The sequence below is a fragment of the Macrobrachium nipponense genome, chromosome 3 (assembly GCF_015104395.2).
Source record: "Macrobrachium nipponense isolate FS-2020 chromosome 3, ASM1510439v2, whole genome shotgun sequence".
Taxonomy (NCBI): Eukaryota; Metazoa; Arthropoda; class Malacostraca; order Decapoda; family Palaemonidae; genus Macrobrachium; species Macrobrachium nipponense.
Genome location: NC_087202.1, coordinates 127,630,079 through 127,647,629, shown reverse-complemented (window position 1 = coordinate 127,647,629; position 17,551 = coordinate 127,630,079).

The following is a 17,551-nucleotide window of genomic DNA, read 5'->3' as shown; positions in this document are numbered from 1 at the left end:
TACAGTTAAGGAGAGATATATATGTACATATGTATACATATATATATATATATATATATATATATATATATATATATATATATATATATATATATACATACATACATACATACATACACACACACACATATATATACATACATATATATATATATATATATATATATATATATATATATATATATATATATAATATATATATATATATATGTCCGGACTCTTACGTTGGATCATCTCGTAGGCTACTGCAGGTGAGATATTGCAGTCAGATGTGTTACAGGTTTTGTAGAGGTCAGAGACTTAAGCAACCAGAATTCTCAAATATTAAAAATCATTCAGCAATATGTAAAATAGAAGTATTGAAACAGCACTTCTCCATTATTGGTTATACGAGGGACCCAGATCACTTAACTACCTTAGAGTCGTTACTCATTAAAAGTATAGTTCCTTCATTGAACAGTGATGCTACGGCTTCACCTTTGTATCTGGCATAGCTGTCGTCTTGTTTGGGACGCGAAATTTTGCCATTCCTTCTCTGTCTCTTACCCCGGATGGTGGTGTGTAATTCTCTCTCTCTTGGTTCTTTTGCATTGTTTTTAAATCTTTAACTTTTAACTTTTACAGTATTTTAATTTTGTAATATTCTTAGTATTTATTGTGAATTCCTTTTACAGTATAATTGCTTTTATTTTCACAGACAGATGATGCACGGTTTTTTTGTGTGCGAAACGTTTCATAAATAAACTATGATATTCTATTAAGATGTATCACGTAACCCTCTGAAATACTGTGATATTGCTGACTGGAGATCCTCTATATGATATATAATATATATATATACATATATATATATATATATATATATATATATATATGTGTGTGTGTGTGTGTGTGTGTGTGTGTGTGTGTGTGTGTATATATATAATAATATATATATATATATATATATATATATATATATATATATATATATATATATATATATATATATATATATACATATACATAGATGTAATTTATTTTTATACCTATGTACACACACCCACACTTGATAATAACTTTAAAACCACCACATATTATCAAGGCGGAAATAGCCCATACAGACAAAAGAGAGAATAAAAATAATTGTGATTAGCATAGGCCTCTTTTCCTTAGCAAATAATAACGGAAATTGTAAAGGAGTCTGTTCCTGCAAGAAGTGTTTAAATCAAAGGTATTTAATGGATATGGGGTTTATTATTATTCTTTTTATTTAAAGCAGAATCTAAAAGCAAAATGTCTAGCGCCTCAGTGGCGTGTTTGGTATGGTGTTGGCGTCCCTCGGTGGTCGAGGGTTCGATTCTTGGCATTCCATTGAGGAGTGAGAGATGTGTATTTCTGGTGATAGAAATTCACTCTCGACGTGGTTCGGAAGTCACGTAAAGCCGTTGGTCCCGTTGCTGAATAACCACTGGTTCCATGCAACGTATAAGTACCATACAAACAAACAAACAAAATGTCTAGATGATAAGTGAGAATCACATTTTAACATTGTGCAGTCTAATGTGTAAAGATATTGATAGTCTCATTACCAAATTAGGTAACATTATACAAGCAGATGACATTTCTTTAATTATCTTAACATTTCGGTGAAGGTTGGAATAGCATACGAGTTCTTTTTTCACTAAGGATTTTCTCCCTAGTAGAAGGATAAGGAACTTCATAAAGGGCAAACAAACCTAAGGAAGTATGTCTTCTTTCGTTTATAGCTGCATAAATTCTACTGTTCCGGCTCTTATTAGGATTTACGGGAAAAAGAATGTTAGTAGGTTACTGTCCTTTCCATGGGACCTTGCAATGGGAAAGCCTATTGAAGAGAAAATCGGCGACTAGCGATCTGTAAGACACGCGCACCACAATTGTCACATTCTTAATCCTGGGAGTAATGCAAACCACGGCGTGAACTGATATGCATCATATTTTTTTCACCTTTACTCTCGTCATTTTGACAGTCAACACTAAAAGGTACTATAATAAAACTGAACGAAATCAACATAATACAGTGGTCGACGATACCAGATGAGATCGACAAAGCATGGCTGATATATAATTTGTAATTATAAAAAAAATGTACTTCTGTAAATGTAGGTGTTGTACACAGAATGCTCACTTAGAAGTCAATGATAACAAGGAAATGGATCCCGAAGCGCACAAATTACCCAAATTATACGTTGAACCAGCTTTCAAACTAGTACTTGTACAAGGAATAAACGTCAGGCTCATGGTCTAGTATCACGCTCGGCACAATATAACCATTATTTTTAAAAAGATTTAACATTTGCGTGAGCGTGTGAATTCCAGTGCCGATATGATTAGCACTGTGTACATCAATGTTTCACCTGAACAACTAGTGTTGTTATTTGGACTCCATTAAAGCTTTTGGTCGTGGCTTAGTTGTTTTGATTCCTTGTCACCTAGAATGGTCATGGGAATGGGAAGTCAAACCAGCCATTTGTCACCTGCTTTTCTGGAGGTAATTATACCCTTCACGATATTTATGATGAGGCCAAAGCTTCAAGCAACGAGGACGACATACTTAAATGAACATGCAAGGGTACCTGAAGCCTTAAAAACCATACGGAAGGAAATGACAAGCAAACTGGATATGTATACCTTTGTTATTATTTTTAACTGGAATTTCTAAAACGTATTTTTGACCATCCATTTTTTACTAACCTTATTTGTTGCCATGAATATTACAAATATCACAGAATTTAATTAGTACTGATAATTTTTCTTTACTTTGTGCAATACCAATCGAACTGGTCCGGCGTTGAGTCTGCTATACAATCTGTCAGTGGAGTCTTTCGCCAATGAGGAAATTAACGGCGATCTTGGGATCCCGAAAATGAAAGAGCAGACTAAGAAGTAAAGAAATTGATATAGATAGAGTGCCCTACTTACATTTGAATATCTCTATTCGCAATTATATACTAAGTAAGTGTCAGGAGCGATGGTCATTTCCCCTTTTGGCAAATAATAAGAAATTAAAACCTATTAATCTCAAAGAGGTTTTATTTTAACAATTGAGGACTGACCACAGCCAAGTGACAGACAGCTTTCTTCTTGATGGTGGTAGAGCTCCAGTGAGTGTTCACTGTGGTAGCCCTTTGGCAGTTCAGCTCATTCTGGTTCACTTCCCCAGGTATGTAAATGAGAGGCGGAGGTACCATTTAGATGTTAATTAAAAGCCAAGACTGAAGTTTTAGGAGACAACACTGATGTTGGCTTGTAATTTTTATAAAAATATCTCGCAATTTTATATAGATGTATCTTTTTTTATCTTATTTATGGCAGTTTTTAATTCCATCAGAAATCAAATCTCTCGATTTTGCCCGACCGTCTGTTAGCCTACCTGTCTATTAAAGGAATTACTAAAAGAAATTCTCAGTGGTTTCATGTGAAGTGGAAGCGTCCACTCGGCAGCCTTCTTGACAGTGATCAGTTCTGGGGAGAAATCAAAGTGGAAAGTCTGCCAGCAGCGCTACATGATGACTTTAATAACGTTCATGGGAAGAACGTCTTTTGGGGATAAATTAGTCCAGGGCTAAAGATCTGTGATCTGAAAGGCAACGTTAATTGATGCATATTTTGTCTCATTTTCATATTTGTTAATTATATCACAAATTTCCCAAGTGAGGGCACACAGATTGACCTTTACATTTCACATATATTTGTGGCTTCACTATTTCACAGTCACTTGCATATTGTTGGTACAGATACCTATCAAATGATAAGAGTTATGACTAGCAATTGAGTCTACTAAGTTCTACCCTTTGAGGGTCAAAGGTCAGGATCAAAGATTTTAGATTATTTAACTGCATTATAACCTGCTATACTTTTCAGGCGATTTTCTGTTTTTCGGGGCAAATATAGCAGTAGTTCCTTACTAATTCAATTTACCAAGTTTGACTATGAAAGGTCAAGTAGCCCCTCATCCTGTCACATGCTTTGGAGCTTTGGACTTTTAATAAGCAATAAACTTTGAAAAGTGACGTAAACCCTATGGTGTATCCCACACCTGAACATTCATTCAATATCCCACAGCTAATAGAAATTCCATATCATATTTACTCTGAACTAAAGAATACTGAAACCGGACTTGTCATTAGAATATCAATTTAAGAGTTTTTTTTACTTTATTTATTTATTTATTTATTTATTTTTAATTTTTTTTTTTTGCAAAATCCACCAAGTCTATAAAGGTACCAAACCTAGGTAGAAAATAGCTCTTATAAGTTAACTGGTGAGCTGAAAACTGTGAAGTCACCCTATAAGGTACTTAAAAATACTGAAGGGAAGTCAATTCATACACCTTTGAAATGTTTTAAATTTATTATTTATTGCAAATGTGTCAAGTGCATGACACAGGGCTCTTCCTCTTCAATAATCAGCTTCTCCTCCATACTTGGATGGGAAATACAGAAATTGCACGTTAGTGGTGAAGCCTATGAATTAACTTTAATTATATAGGTAAGAATAATATGGCAAGAAGCACTTATACATAGGAATATGCAAACTGTTACCTTACTGTAAGTAGGTCAAGACAAGAAAAACCAAGTATGACAACCATATCAAGGCTGGATAATCCTATCCTGAAATAATATAATATCCGTGTAAGTTTGCATTAAAGGAGATTCTTACAATTTTATGTTGACTTATCCAGAAATAACAAATAGTAGCTTACCACTATGTACAATAAACCCATGAACAACCTTCAGTAGAGTTGCGAAACCACTGTAAGGACAAGATAAATCCTCTATAACTATTAAACATTCGTGAATATCCGTACTCTACCGATGGCAGGTAGGAAGGACTTTAATAGGCAGCGACAAAGGCTCAAAGAGATTGCTACGATTACCATTCAGTATTTGCCCCCAAAAATACTTGGTACTCACCGTAGTCCATCCGAGCAAGAAGGGATTGAAGTCAATGCTTAGGAGAACGTGACTTTTCTCCACAAATCATCCACTAAGGCGAGTTAAAGTCGAGACAATGATGAACAAATCAGTCGCAGGATTTAGAGCACCTCCAGGTGGCCACCAATTACGCCGTCCAAATTATGGAACCAAGGGAATACTTCACAAATGCCTCTTGAGGGACCCTTGATTCTTAATAACATTATCAGAGCCTCGTCCAAGACATCCTCCAGGAGGACAGGCTCACACTGACGATGGAAGACGGGCTCAATGGCATACGGGTATGTGGTGGGTCCTACAAAAAGAGGAGGAGTCAACAATTTGCCGATCATAACTACGCAGCAGGAAGGACTGTAAGCGGTACCAAGTATTTATTTTTCTTATTTTGGTAATACTGAAATTCCATATTTACGAATCCTTCCTGCCGCTGTAAGCAAGTACATTAGAAATTTATTTATTCTGTATAACTGGCTTCCACACTGTAAATCTGTCATATATTTTCCCTCACTGATGTATTCATATTTTGAGATTCTATCAAACTGACCAGATTGCAAATCTGTGACAACTAAACTTGAACAGTTGTGAATAAAACTTAACAGACTCTGGAAGTTTTGTTTCTTTTCCCATTTTTCATTTTAGGAAAGATAATTTTTATTAATATATGCCGAGTGCTCTTTTGAAGCTTCTATATATTATTGTTTAATATATTTTCCTTACATACTGCAATAACACAATATATATATATATATATAATATATATATATATATATATATATATATATATATACTATATATATATTATATATATATATATATATATGTATGTATTGTGGCTATTACAATTACATATGGATCTGATAAAAATGACCAGTAGATTCTACACATACACACACACACACACACACGCACACACACACACACACACACACACACACACACATATATATATATATATATATATATATATATATATATATATATATATGACATAAAATATATAGTCTATATATATATATATATATATATATATATATATATATATATATATATAGTATATATGTAGAATTTACTGGTCCATTTTTTACCAGATCCATATGTAATTGTAATAGCCACAATACCCTCTTGACTTCTCAAATTCTTTGCTCTTTTTTTGGATAAGCTTGTCCTACATAGCCTCGAGATCCAACTTCAAAGAAATATCAGTAGATCAGGATGTTCGGTCGTCAAGGTGACCTCGTCGTGATATCTGCATTTTTTGTTGAAGTTGGATCTCGACTGTTGGTAGTGACAACCGTATCCAAAAAAAAAGAGAAGTTAGGAGAGCATTGTGGCTATTACAATTACACACACACACATACATAATGTTTATATACACAGTATAGTACATATTCAAGTAGGTATAGGAATTTTTTTCAGTTACATATATGTATATATATATATAATATATATATATACATATATATATATATTATATATATATATCTATATATATATATATATATATATTATATATATATATATATATATATATGTATATATATATATAAAGAATAAATTGATGTGTTAGTGAATTACGTGATATCAGCTTTTCTGGCTTGGAGACAGAGAGCACCTAGAGATAGCCTTCTTGGAAACGAAGGAATTTGATGTGTGTGCATTGTGGGGCTGATGGCTGTTCGAACTGTTGCCATGGGGATCTTAGGGTGTGGAGGATGTATACATCCATTTGTACGTGCATGATAGGTCCAACCGCTCGAGACACAAGAGAAAAGCATACATTCCTTTGAGATAGGGAGGAAGGCGGTTCAGAGGACATCAGGTGCTGGAGCAAGACCCATCAAAAGGTATGGCACATATTTAAATGACTTAGAAACAGTTGCCTTTGAAAAGAGAGAAGTGTGAAGTCTATACATTTATTTAACATTGTGTGGTGGGGGATTATAATGGATATGTCTCTTTGTTTAAGATGGGTCCCATGTCATTATTCTAGAAACGGAATTCTTTAAGTTTGACTATCGAATGTAGTAGTTGACAATTTGAGATTTTTGGGGTGATTACTCAGACTAATTTAGGAGAGTTGATGATAATTTACAGTTCTTTGTGGGCCAGACCTAGTTTCTAAAATATGACTTACTAATGACTTTGTTCCATTTTATGTTCATCTGGCTTGGGAAATAAATAGCATATTTTTGTATTTATGTGAACTCATTAGCCTAGCTTGACAATGCTTGCAGAGAGAGGCCGGCCGCTACTGACAGGTAAGAGTTGCCGCTTGTGTAGTTTTGATAGGGGGGTTAATATATATATATATATATATATATATATATATATATATATATATATATATATATAATGCAATACATTATACCCCAATTCAGCAGTTAAAGTATATATGTGCAGGTTAAGCAGTGGCTGTTTAGTTTTCCTTGAGCTATATTTATGTGTGTATGTAATTGTAAGAGCCACAGTGCCCTCTTAACTTCTCTTTTTTTTGGGGGGGGATACGATTGTCACTACAAAGCCTCGAGATCCAACTTCAACGAAAGATGAAGATATATATATATATATATATATATATATATATATATATATATATATATATATATATATATATATATATATATATATAGATGCAATAAGCTAGAAATGTCTTTTAATATCTAACTTGCTCTACGGCGGAATTAATATATTTTCATATAAGTTAACCAAAGGGGAATTTTTTAGTCGATAATAAATTCGTCGGCTCGTGGGCGCGAACCATATAACCAAGGAGAGGAGCAGAGGCTCACTTGACAAATGATCTAGGTTTCAAAGAAGGGTGTTGTGATAACATTTGACGTCTATAACTGTTTAACTTATTTTTATGTAATTTCTTATATTGGATTAGTTAGACCTAGACACTTAACTCCCAGTTGTGCTGGTCATCCCCTGATCAGAACAGATTTGAACCCCCAATAGTCTCCTGGTGGACCTGACTTCATCTAGGAGAGGTAATTTATGAATCACGATGGAAGCAGTGAGGAGACTCACTCCATTCCTGAGGTTGAATAATGATCCAGTGATTTGTGGGATCTTCGGAACGAGTTTTAAGCAAACCAAGGCACTTTCGCCTAAATTCATTTTCACGGGACAAGGACAATTTTGCGTACAGCCGTAGTTTGGGAGCGGTATGCATAACAGGTGGATCATTGATCTGGAGATGAAGCAGCTTATTGACAGATCTATAAAATATAACGTGTGGAAAGCAGTTATTTTTCAAGTAGCCGGTCACGGACATGTTTCCATCATGGAAAGCAGCAGTCCAACTAGAAGTGGACAAGAACGACCTGAGAAGAGAGTAGTATGTAGGGAATCCACCTTCAAATCCAAGAGTAGGGAAATGTCAAAGAGTGTTTCTCCTGAAAATGCCAGTGTGGTAGCCCAATCCGTCCTTCGTGATTCAGAGGTCCAAAAAGGAAGTGTTGTAGTACCTCTTTTTTTCGAGAGTGAATTTAATATAAAGGTGCTGGGTATTCATGCATACTAGAACAGTATCGGCGTGATGGTCACGTCTGCAAAGCACAAACGCGTCGTCATGACTGTTTTTACCATAGAGGGTGAAGGCTGAGGGGGAAATTATCAGCCATTATCCCATCCTCCAGGGAGTTCAGGAAGGTCGGGCCTACTGGATTCCCCCTTCCACCCTGCGGGACAGAACACGATTAGAAACAAAGGCCGCGTCCAGCCCCTCCAACTCTAAAAACTGTTAACAAGAGGTTATGTCAAAAAAAGCAAAATCTTTATATGGAAATGATTGACTTGGAATAATATCTACAGTTTTTTCCACAGAAACATTCGTAAACAGAGATTCGTCACCAAAACTAGAATGGGCCCTAAGGAGATACCTTCTTTAAATATTTTTGGTAGACCGTAATAAGATCCTATAACAGAGAGATTTTGGTCGGCCTTTTCGTCTATTAGCCCATTTTGCTTGAGTTTGTAGAGATCCGGTAGTTTCATAAGAATGGAAGCTATTCGTAATGACTTGTAAGTTAAGTTATAAAAAAGAACGACTGAATTATCAAGCGACGATAATATCATGGAGGTTCACAGGGAATAAAAATGTTTTTGATTAATCTTACCTGCCTTTGAAATCAATACAACTGGCGGAATTCGTAGGAAAGTAACACAAAGGCTGAAAAGAAGTTCGGAGACTGGTCATTAGTTCTACCTTAATCAAAATTATGAGAAAAGTAATAGAAAAAAGGCACGAGAAGCTTCTACAGTAGATTTCAGGGTCCTTGGGTCAAACGAACAAATGTGAATCATAAGGATGAGCTGGATACAAAAAAAGTTACATAAATCCCACCAGAGATCAATAAATAACTTCGTACTTCCAATTGATCTTTGCGTGTTGAATGAGAGACAGATGTGATGATACGTTGTTCCAATTGGTGATTATCATACAAGGAACATGATGAAGTAGAACGATAAAAGAGAAAAAAAAAGCCGATAATCATGATTATATCGAGCACAACACGAAGGGGAGAAAGATTGCGTTTTCACTCGAAAGTGTTTCACGAGCGAGGACGGACCTCCAGCGCTACTCGAAGCCTCAGGAGTGGCATTCCTTACTCTCATTTCTATCCTGACCCATTCTACTTTGTGCTCGTAAGTATGAAAATAATTGTTTGGTAAGTAAACTAAATCCCTCCGTACACACACACACACACACACACACACACACACACACACACACACATATATATTATATATATATATATATATATATATATATATATATATATATATATATATGTATATATATATATTATATATATATAATATATATATATATATATATATCGAGCTACAATGTCCTTTAATATCTAAGTCGCTCTACCTCGGAATTAATATATTTTCATATATGCTTAACGGAAGGGGAAGTCTATTATCGAGAAAAAATTCCCCTTCGGTTAAGCATGTATGAAAATATATTAATTCCGAGGTAGAGCGAATTAGATATTAAAGGACATTGTAGCTCGATATATGTATATGAATCACGGAAATGTGATATGACTTACAGATTGGCTACGTGCTGTCAAAAGCACTACAAACACTACCGGACTCGAGGTGGGTTGATGTTGTCTGCTCCAAACCAACTAATTACCTGCGCGCGAAAGGTATATGAGGTTGAGAGGCGACATGAACTTTTAGCCTCTCGCTGTGGTGTAGTAGGTAAAAGCTTCACTGACGTTCCTGGATTTGAAAGGATCCATGGGTTCGCGCCCTGGTCCAGGCAAGTCTATTATCGAGAAAAAATTCCCCTTCGGTTAAGCATGTATGAAAATATATTAATTCCGAGGTAGAGCGAATTAGATATTAAAGGACATTGTAGCTCGATATATGTATATGAATCACGGAAATGTGATATGACTTTATATATATATATATATATATATATATATATATATATATATATATCTATATATATGTGTGTGTGTGTTGTGTGTGTGTGTGTGTGTGTGTGTGTGTGTGTGTGTGTGTGTGTGTGTGTGTGTACAGAATTTTGTACGAAGGGAAAGGACAATTTTTTATTCCTTGCCAAGAACTTAATTCAGCTGCTGACGTTTCAAGACGTTTAGTCCCATTTTCAAAGCTACATAATAAAAGAAACAGACATTAAAAACCAGACTCGGAATAAAAAAAGAATAAAAAGTTTATTGCATACAACATAAGATTATAAGTACAGTAAAAAGGTAGTTTGCCAAAAGGTACTGAGGATGCAGACCAAGTAACAGTTGGGCCCAGGTTCAGCTTCAACTTGAACTCACGAGAGGTATAGCGGTGTTGAGGTGGTCTAAGTATTTAGTTGGGGGACGAGCTGTTTAATAGAAAGCGATTCTAAAATTGCTAGTTGTTGGCCATTAGGTGTTCGGCCTCTGATTTTCAAATCTTTGTAATTAACATCGAATTTACGTTTCTTTGCATGTTCACGTATGCAAGAGAATTCTGGGTTTGATAATTTAACACTCGTTCTATAACTCACGCCTCGATGAGAATCCAATCTCACTTTTAACAACCTGCGTGTAGATCCGACATATTTCCCCAGGTTACATCTGGGGCAATTAAATAGGTAAATGACTCCCGAGGTCATCAGAGGGTGAAGAGTCTCTTTGTATTTGAAAAAGGATCTTATGGTCATTGGATTACAAGGTATTAGCTTTAGGTCAATTGCTGGTAAAAAAATCTATCTATTATCTGCCGTAATTCTGTAAAGAAACTTTTATCATGAATGAGCGGGATGCTTGTGTATAGTCGTAATTTAGGTACTGTGGGTATTTCACATTTTGGATGGAAAATATTATTCAGAAATTTGTAAAGATGTTTGTGAAACAATCTGGACGGAAAGCAGTTGTCAATAAAGTACTGATGGAGGTAGAGAATTTCATAATGGAAATTGTGCCAGTCGGCTGTTATATTGAAAGCCCTGTGGAAGAGAGTTGATACGGAATTTAGTTTAAAACTATAAAAACAATGACTATAAAAATTATAACCCACGTCAATTAAAGTTTTCTTTCTAAAAATCGTTGTATTAAAATGAGCATCGTGTCTAAAAACTATTACATCTAGGAAAGGAAGTTTGTTTTCCTTTTCATTTTCAATCTCAATCGTAAACTTAATATCAGTGTGCTTAATATTGGCTTATTCGAGAAACTTGTCAGTTTGATCTTTATTTCTAAACAGTAGAAAAGTGTCATCGACATATCTACTCTAGAAAAGGGGTGGTAAGCCAATGGGTATTCATCCAGTAGGCGCTCCTCCAAGGAGCACATGAAAATGTTGGCGAAGGTAGGATCCAAAGGGGATCCCATCGCCATACCATCGACCTGTATGTACGCTTTACCATTAAAAATGAAAGCTATGTCCAGCACAGCAAGGTCTAACAGTTTTTTTAAAATCCCTGATATTAAAATTGTTAAAAATGGTATCTGGGTTGGTATAAATCCGGCTCAGAATAATCTCAATTGTTTCTTCAAAGGGTTACGATAGTAAAGACTGGTGCTTCATATGGAGCGATGTATGGGCTACCCAAAATTCATATAGAAATTGTACCAATTAGACCCATCCTCACATCCTATGACATGCCTAATTACAAGAATGCAAAATTCCTTGGCCCGCTTTTAGCACCATTAACCACCTATAGTTGTAAAAATTTAGATGATTTTAAGGAAAGATTTTACCTCAGGATTCAGATTTATTTATGGTTAGTATGGATGTTGAATCGCTCTTGCATACGTGAACATGCAAAGAAGTGTCAATTCGATGTTAATTTCAAAGATTCTAAAATCAGAGGCCGAACTCCTGACGAACAACAACTATCAATGTTAGAATCGCTTTCTATTATACAGCTTGTCCCCCAACTAAATACTCAGACCACCTCAACACCTCTATACCTCGTGAGTTCAAGTCGAAGGTGAACCTGGCCCGAACTGTCATCCGGTCTGTGCCCTCTGCACCATTTGGCAAACTCTCTACCTTTTTAAAGTACTTATAATTTTATGTTGTATGCCAAAAACTTTGTATTCTTTTTTTATTCCTAGTCTGGTTTTTAATGTCTGTCTCTTTTATTATGCAGCTTTGAAAATGGGACAAATCGTCTTGAAACGTCAGCAACTGAATAAAGAAGTACTTAGAAAGGAATAAAGAACTATACTTCCCCTTCGCACCTCACCTACATATGTTTTGAATAGATACTCTTGTGAGACATCCTATGTCCATATTTTGCCAGTGATCAAAAGCACGGAAGGAAGTACTTGAAAAATATGGTTGCAAGCTTGCAACGTTAAAATAGTGTTTTAGGGGCCTTTTATCTTCATATATATATATACTATATATATATATATATATAATATATATATATACATATATATATATATATATATATATATATATAGTATATATATATATATATATATATAGGAGAGAGAGAGAGAGAGGAGAGAGAGAGAAGAGAGAGAGCGAGAGAGAGAAGAGATGATAGGAGAGAGGAGAAGGAGAGAGAGAGAGATGAGAGAGTGAGAGAGAGAGAGATATGCATATATATATATATGTATATATATAACACATATATTTATTTATACATATGTATATATATATATATATATATTATATACATATATATATATATATATATATATATATATATATATAAACACACACACACACACACACACACACACACACACACACACACACACACACACATATATATATATATATATATATAATATATATATATATATATATATATATATATATATATATATATAACCCATTTATCTCGATGAGAAAACGTTACGTTGACTTTGAACCCATAACATCAGTTTTCGCGACGTCTATGAGCACGACTTCTGCAATGAGTATCATTACTAGTTATTCTTTTTTATAAGTTATTTCCTTCTTTTAGTGGTCGTGATGCATTGTGTAAATTGCCTGAATATTTAGCCTTGCGATCGGTGGTACTACCTGCCTTCCATATTCATGGCCTGATCAGTACAATGCGTTTGATTTGGAAGACGCAAATTTCATTTTCTTGCAAGCAAACTGACTGTGGGATACATTCATGGATTTCTGAGCGACGAAATTCGCTATTTTTCAAGGTGTGACATTCCCTGTCATTATTGGTGCTTAAGCCATTTCATTATCTTTCGCTGTCCTGCTGCCTTTTTTGGGCCTTCGCTTTTTTATGAAACTGTTTATGATACCTACAGCGTATTTCATTTACGATTGCATGTTATTTATATATGTATATATATATATATATATATATATATATATATATATATATATATATATATATATATATATATATATATATAAGTCCGAGATGAAAATATCGCAAATTACCATATTATATAAATACAGTAGAAACACGAAAGTACCTTGCGTGCCTCTGTGCCATTTGTAATCATACAACGCACAATTTTATGCATGTATGTGAACCTGTAGTCACCCCCTGTAACTAAAGCCTTGGAAACAAGTTGGATCGTGAAGTGCCCAAAATACACAAAATATGTGCTGAACAGTCTTGCAAAGTATGTAAAAAACATAGAGCAAAGTCTTTTTCACAATATTTTGTGATAACGCTGATCCTATCGCAGCTACTGTCTTTTAAGATTGTGCATGTGTGTGTGTGTGTGTGTGTGCGTGGGTTTGTGCAAGTGTTTATGCTACTCACTGTTTGCCCTCCATCAAAGCCTTGTTGTCAGGAATGAGGTATCCTCCTCTTTACCTCGAAAGGACATCGCAAATATAAACAAGCATTTATCACCGAATTTTTATGTGGGAATAATTCGCCCCTTTACCATATTCATTATCACTAAAACCACTAAGCACTCATAAATATGCCTGGGTACGTGACGCTGTCACCATCACAAAACCTTCAAAGGAAAAGAAAAAAAATGAAACGTAAAACCACAAAAGTAGCCTTTTTTTTTCTAGGATCCCTAAAACGTATGTTTTATTAAACTTTATTTATAACGCTTTATCGATGCTAAGAGTTTTCTCATATTGAACAGAATTTTAGTGTCCAGATAAAATACTTTGAATTTTTCAAGATATTTTCAGAGCTCTTCATGGAGATGACAAATCGGATACCAAAGACTAATGACAGTAAAGAGTTTGACGTTACGATTTGCTCGAGTAAAGGAAATCATTGTTTCCCTTTTTAGCAATGGTCGAGTGGGTTGACTACTCGCCTGCCAATCTGGTAGCCCGTGTTCGCTCTCGCCTGCGGCCAAAAGGGAACCAGAGGAATTTCTTCCTGGTGATTATAAATTCATTTCTCGATATAATGTGGTTAGGATCCAACAATAAGCTGTAGGTCCTGTTGCTAAGTAACCGATTGGTTCCTAGCCACGTAAATACCCATCTAATCCATTCGGGCCAGCCATAGGAGAGCTGTTAATCAGCTCAGTGATCTGGTCAAACTAAGATATACTTCCTTCTAGGGAGCTGGAACCTATCTCCCTTGTAATAATATAAACTGTAACGCTAAATCGTGTCAAGCCGATTGTCACAGATGATCAAGATAAGAATCCGTAAGTGGAATTTTACATAGTTGAAGGGTTTCCCATCTCTGGTGTTTGCACAAGATATGCTCTCCGTGCTTGATTTTTACTCGCATGGTCTAAGTTCATCTTACAAAAGTCTTGCCTGGGCCAAATTAATAAAGAAATAAGGACTAAAAGCCAAGGCCAATTGCTGTGTAAAGGAGTAAACAGTATGTTCATCCAGAATCAATCAATGTTTGCCTGATTTTATGACCACAAGTCCTAGAAAAACCTCTCTCGTTGATTCGAGCGAACTCTATCAGGATGAGGCGACATCTTACTACACCTCCTTCTGGAGCCTCTTGTTTAGGTCAAGAAGGATGCTGCTGATTCTCAGTGACAGCTCGCTCTTACGATAGATAGACAGGCATTCTGTAAATGTCTCAACACATGAAAATCCAGACTTACCACAAAACAAGAAACCCTTATTTATTTTTAGCAATTTCCCAAGAAAACAGGATCTATGCAGGCCAGGTCAGGTGGAGAGATAATTCCCGAGGCTCAAAACTTTTTAATTTTCGGACCAAAATGCAAACTTCATCTGGAGACATCCTATATTCTTACATAAATAAAGTCCTGCCAGAACTGTTAGCGAGGTTTTGTGAGCGGGAGATTAGAACTGTCATCAAGTCAAATAATGGATGCGTTCTAAATTTAAGTCGTGATTTGTTTACACTGGATGCCTTCATAATTAAAAAAGTTGCAGATATACAATATTTTGGACTTTGTATGACTATGCTTTCGTCTCACTTATGGTTAAATCTATTGTTTTAGTTTATGACCGCGTGATCTTTGATTATCCTCGATTATTAATTTGATTTGTACCCTTTTGACAATTAACCATTTGGTATTCTTGATCTTTTTGTTTACCTTGTAGCCTTCTTTCCAATGTATATATATATATATATATATATATATATATATATATATATATATATATATATATACACACACACACACACACACACACACACACACACACACACACACACATATATATATATATATATATATATATATATATATATATATATATATATATATATATATATATATATATATATATATATATATTTATATATCACATATCCTCAGGTAAAAAATAAGAGACATGGTGTAGGTCCTAACCGGTTTCGAAAATATTTCCAAGCCATTGCCGGAGGACTGATATATAGTATTAGAATTCACAGATATATATACTACTGAGACAGTACTGACGAACATACACACAACCGTTTCAGACTGCAGATCCACCCACAGGCAGGTGTCAGCATAGGAGTGGCCTTCAAAACTCATTTGGCTAAAATTCATTATATACTCTCAGGGGACAATACCGACAAACATACAGACAATACGAGACTACAAATCCGCACCTGACAGGTGTCTGGGTGGTGGGGTTGGAAATCTGATTAGCACTGCTACCCCTTACTGTGTTTACAAGTATGATGATCCTATTTCCATACATCTCTACTGCCTACCTTAAAATTTAAACAGTTTACAAACTTCTTTTGATATTAAACGGTGAAGTTTATACATCTCTTGATTGATATTCATATTATGGCTGTAACTTTCTTTTATGAAGCTCGATTCAATTATATTTCTTTCCAGTTCATTATTAGAATACACACTCTATTTGCCCCTTCCTAGTTGATAGTTCTCAGGAACATGTGCAAAAATACCACTGTTCCCCTGTGCATGTCTCACACATTTTTTTTCTTTTCTAGTCTCTTTTCCAGTGCTTTACTCGTCTGGTCAATATAAAAGTTATCACAAGACTTACATGGAATCTTATATACAGATCCTTAAGTACTGTTGGGAGCTGTCTTGATAAGTATGTTCCATTGTTCTTAAATGCGACATTAACACCATTCTTAAAAAGTTGGGGGGATATCTTTCTTATTATTATTATACGGCAGTACAAGCAAACTTTTTGTGTTGTAAGATTCTTTTTGGTTTTGATACAGAGCCTTTTTTGGCCGCATCTAAAAGAACCTCACAACACAAACATTTACTTGTACTGCCTTATAATGGTAATATGAAAGATATCCCCCATCTTCTGAAGAATTTTGGTGTTAATGTTTTGCTTTTAATTAAGAACAATAAAACAATGAAACATGTACTTATCAAGATCTCGCCTATTAATACTAAAATATGTATATATAAAATTTCATGTAAGTCTCGTGGCAAATTGTATATTGATCATACGGGTAAAAAACTGAAAAGAGACTAGAGCAGCATAAAAAATGTGAGATATGCACAGGGAACTGTGGTATTTTTGGACATGTTAGTGAGACCAATCGTGCTATCAACTAGGAAGGGGCAAATGGAGTGTGTATTCTAATAATGCACTGGAAAGGATTATCACTGAATCTAGTCTTATAGAAGAAAGTTACAGCTATAATATGAATATTAGTCAAGAGATGTATAAACTTGATCCTTTAGGCATTAGAGATCTATGGAAAGAGATTATCATATATGTAAACACAGTAAGGGGTAGCA